Source organism: Rutidosis leptorrhynchoides, chromosome 2 (assembly GCF_046630445.1).
Source record: "Rutidosis leptorrhynchoides isolate AG116_Rl617_1_P2 chromosome 2, CSIRO_AGI_Rlap_v1, whole genome shotgun sequence".
Classification (NCBI taxonomy): domain Eukaryota; kingdom Viridiplantae; phylum Streptophyta; class Magnoliopsida; order Asterales; family Asteraceae; genus Rutidosis; species Rutidosis leptorrhynchoides.
The window spans coordinates 70,154,023-70,159,494 of NC_092334.1; positions in this window are offsets into that span (position 1 = coordinate 70,154,023).

The window sequence follows — 5,472 nt, forward strand, 5'->3', positions numbered from 1 at the left end:
CTGATACATCTTAACAAGATGTTTAGATGTTCGGCAAGTATTAGCCCAGTGGCCCATTCTACCACATCTGTAGCAAGATTCTTCAGAATTTTTAGAAGAATTTTCTTCAACATCTTGTTTAGTGGGCTTGTTTTGTGGTTGATATTTATATTTTCGTGGATTATTATTTCTTTGACCACCACGGCCACGACCACGACCACGTCCAAGCCCATTACCATTACCATAAGGATGGTTTCTACCATAGTTATGCCTTTTGGCATGATGATGGTGATGGTTATTATAACCACGACCTTGCCCGCGTCCTTGTCCCTGTTTATAATTATTTGCAGTATTTGCTTCAGGGATTGCAAGTGTACCAGTAGGACGGGATTGCTGATTTTTCATTAATAGCTCATCATTTTGCTCTGCAACTAAGAGATATGAATTAAGTTCAGGATATGTTTTGAGCTTTAGCATTCTCAAATTTCTTTGCACTGTGATGTTTGCAGCATTCATTGTGGAGAAAGTTTTCTCCATCATGTCTGCATCACTTATTTCATGTCCACAGAATTTAAGTTATGAACATGTATTATACAGAGCTGAGCTGTATTCATTTACTTTCTTAAAGTCTTGGAACCTTAATGTTCTCCATTGTTCCATAGCAGCTGGAAGTAAAATTTCTCTTTGATTATTGAATCTGCTTTTGAGACCTTCCCATAAAACATGGGGATCTTCTACAGTCACGTAATTATTTTGTAAGCATTCATCAATATGTTGATAAATAAAGCAACATGCCGTTGCTTGTTCTTTTTCAGAACAAGTGTTGTTTTCATTTATGGTTTCAAGAATGCCCATTGATTTAAGATGCATTTTTACTTTTATAACTCATGGCATGTAGTTGTTTCCAGTTGATTCTAAAGGAGTAAATTTAAGCTTTTCCAGATTCGACATTTTCTATTATCAAAAAATTAAAACAAACAACATGATAAATTAGAGTCAATTTATATTCATAAGTATATAAACACTAAACATAAATTTAAGATAACATAATGATAAGTAGGTGACAGTGTCGACCATATGTAAGCAATCATTAATAAATTTTATATAACATACATATAAATATTAGTAAACATAAATGATAATTAGGCGACAGTGTCGGCCATATAAATGTTAGATAATAGAAATATAAATGTTAGTAACATAAATGATAATTAGGCGACAGTGTCGGCCATATATTATTCAGGTGGTATAACCGACCATATATCATTTAGGTGGCAGAGCCAACCATAATTAGTATTAAGATTATCGTGCTGATAACGTGTTATAATTCAGTAGGCTTATAACTACATTTAGTGGTTTGATTCTTGATGTTATAATTCAGTAGGCTTATAACTACCTTTAGTGATTTGATTCTTGATTAAGAATGCTAATAATGAAGTGTAAGAACAAAGATGATAATGAGAGAAAGAAAGAAACACTTTGTAAGTGTGAGAAAATGGTGCAGGTTTAATGCTTGCATTCATGGCTATTTATAGCAAAAATATCACAAGTTTAGGTAATACAATAATATTACTTTTGTGTATCAATAATTGACTATCCATTTATATATATATATATTTATATATTTTAACAACTAACCATTAATTATACTTTTCATATGCTTCCATTTTACAAAATTAGAAAACAAAATTAGAAATCAAACACCGAAAGGTTACCTTGTGAGAAATGAAAATGTCGGGAAATCCAAAATCCATATATGTTACATATGAATAATAGGTGGAAAATAATTAGAGAAAAAATATGAAGCATGGTGTGTAATAATTAGGTGATTATGTGTTCTGATATTGAATGTTACCTGTCAGAAGATACGAGAATAACAGCAAACACGTCTCATTTGCACCTAAAACTATCAATCTCCATATCAAACTGTCATAATACACAGATGCAGAGACTGATGAATCATCCACCAACACAACATTTTTCAGGGCATCAATATTGTTTATTGCTAACTTTGGCTGCTCCATAAGCAATAAACAAAGAGATAGAAAAGAGATAATCATCAAAATTTGAGTGTCTATTATTAAGACCAGCTCACCCTTCTCAAAATGAACCTTTTTCACCAAACTTAATCAGCTAGAGGAGTTCGATTGCAAATGTAAGACACTAAGACAATGATCATATGCATACATATGTATATGTATATGTATATTTTGAGAGCGGAAAGCTACTCAAAGGCAAATGATGCAAAACAAGTAAACCGCGGAGAATGCTATTGAATGCGGTGAGATTGCGCGGAATATTAAAGAGTGCGTAGGGTTCTCGCAGTACTTGTGCGGAATGCCTAAGTGCACGCACGTGTTACTTCCGCGTAAGCCTCAAACCTATAAATAGGGAGTTTGACCTCTCATTTGAGGTTGTTGATTCTTGAAGAATTGCTCTAGCCATATTGATCTCTATCGTGAGTTTGCCCGAGACTTGATCTTTGTTGGTTAAGGTAATTTAAGAAGACCGGGACATGGTTGTTGATCGTTTAGCACTTAACGAAATATGACAATAAGGTCCCAAAATCCTAATCGACATCCATTATACCCCCTCATTGCACTCAATCCTTGATTAGCCTTCATAGGATAATCTAGGATTGATCAGACACCTCAACCAAAATTACCTTTCATCAGCCGAAACGATATTAATATTTGGGATTGTACATTTGAAAACGATTTTATAGGCTACCAAAATTTGTATTTTGTTCATACATACAAAATGTGGCTAAAAATCATCATAAAAATGTAAGAGAATGTAAATACTCTTATATTCGGAGAAAATAAAAATAGTAAAAAAAATGTGTTAATTAAATTTGTGTGTATTTACATTTATCTGAATAATTTTTTATGCAAATTTAGCATATAGGAGCAGAAACGGAGTGGGGCGGGGTGGGTTGGGGCGCCCGCTATCATCAGTGGATTTGCAAATTTTAGACCTAGAATTTTGAATTTTATATTTTACCCTCAGAGGCTCCATATTTCGTCTCCAAAGTCTCCATATTTTATCATCAAAGTCTCCATATTTTGTCATCAAAGTCTATATATTTTACACTCAAAACCTCCATACTATGCTCAAAAGGCTTCATATTTTGTCCAAAAACCTCCATATTTTGCCCATAAAAAAGTTGCAGTGGACGTGAGCGCTTTTAAAAAAAATCGACCCCGATGAAAAAAGTTTTTGGTTCTACTGTTGGCATACATTGATCAACATATGAATTTGAGTGCCGTCTCAATATATAATCCCTTAATATTTTTTGAGCATTGAACTACCTTATTGCATTATGCTATGTTATAAATTGATTTTTAGCACCCTAGTAGTATCGATGTGCGCTCTCAACATGACTTCATGCGTTCAAAGTTATAAACATCATATATATATATTGTGAATATAATTTATGTTGAGTTTCCAAAAAAAAAAAAAAAAATCCAAGAAAATGCATTAACATTTTTTTGAAAAACATGAAAGGCCAACATCATGTATATATACTAGGAAGTTCTATGCCGTGCTAAAGCACGGCCCAAATTCCGTTATTAGATACGCAATAGTAAAAACATTGTGCTTTATATATAGGAAGATATGACATACGCTGGGATATGGGCATATGGCACATACACTGAACTAAAAACATTTAGACATGTATCAATGTTGTGGGGATTTTTTAGAAGACACACGATGTTATAATTATAGCCCATTTCAGGATGCACACGCGTATAGATCCTTGAATACTTCACATAAAATACAACGATGTGCTTAGATAAAAGGTCGATTAATGAAAAGTTTCTCGATAACAAATTTTTGAGTCCAATTCATGACCATAACTTTTAAAAACCAAATCCCGAAAATATGACCATCATTCCCAATTCAGTGAAACCGCTTGTTTTGGTGCACTTATTGTTTTTGTGATTTTAAATTTAGATGTGGCTGCCTAATCGAATACTATCAACAAGCTTAATAATAATAACATGTCATTCTTATGATTAACGTAATACGGAGTAGTAATTATAAATAATAGTTATAATATGTACTACAATAATGATAGTAATAAATACTTAACAAATTTTTCTTGAATTATTCCAGCAATAGAATAAAGAAAAAGCTTCGACTCCCATATTTTCAGACAAACACATAATCAACTTAACATACCATTAAAAAGAGGAATAACTACCTCCACAATAAACAACAAACCAAAATATAAAAAAAAAAAAAAAAAAAAAAAAAAAAAGTAGATCACGTCTTTAGTTCCGTCTACCTTTAAATCTCAAAACTTTCAGGTTGGTTATACTTATCAACTTATCGATATGAACTTGTAATTCCCTAAAAAGTGGCCGTAATTTCTCCAAACAGCTATTTGCCGTCTCACTAATTTTGCTAGATGTGCCTTCATAACCCTATACGGACAAGAAATAACCTTCTTTTTATATTCTTTGCTGCATCACTATAGATAAAACATCTGAATTACCTCAAACTCATGAAAATGTATATATGAAAGCTCTAAAAAAGAAAGGACGACAATAAACCTATGCCTTTGTAACTTGATGTCATGAAAAGCATAGAGCAAAAAGTTCCCGATTTTCTGCACAAATCACATACCATAACCTTGAGAAGGATAATCTAAGAAATCCAATTGAAAAATGAAATACAGAACAAAAATAACGTACCTGAAAGTTTTGAGTAAACCTGAATAAAAAATGAAGAGCTCATAAAAGGGATTTAGAGAATTATTCAATTTTGAAATAAAAAATAGAGAGTGTGGTAGTAATAGTAAATATTATAAAATTTGATTATATACGGGATTAGAAATCGTATAGATAGTATCTAACATGATTGTGTCAAGAAAAACGGAACGTTCAAGCATAAATTAACATCATCAATCCATAATTTTCACCGAAATATAAATATTTCACATAACTTTATAATTAAAGTGTACTAAATTTAAGAAACGGAAAAAAGAAGGAAACAAACCTGTCAAAATTGTGGTTGGAAATTGGAAGAATTAAATAAGATAGGTTTTTTTAATCTTTCTAGTGGGTTGTGAATTGAGATATAACATTCGTCATCAGCTGACGATATACATGTGTAGTGCTGTAGTTGTTATTTCGCAAGCTGGCGTTTGAGGGCAAAACGTGTAACTCAAAGAAGGGTAAAAGAAAATAAATGTTAGTATAATTTTTCTTAGATAGTAAGTTTAGTTTAGATAAAAAAGGACAAAATCAATGAGAAAGGGGGAATCAGACACATACGGCAAATTTGTGTTTCCTTATAAATAGACACGTGGTATTTAATCGAGGCATATACGTAATACGTAGCAGGTAAAAGAGGCCGGAAGAGTAAAAAAACGCTATCTTCTTAAATTTAGATTTACGTAACATGAAATATAATAATATAGGTTTTAATAAAAAAGATAATCAAAAAACTTAGAGCCAATCAAACTCTTACACGTGGAATGCATAG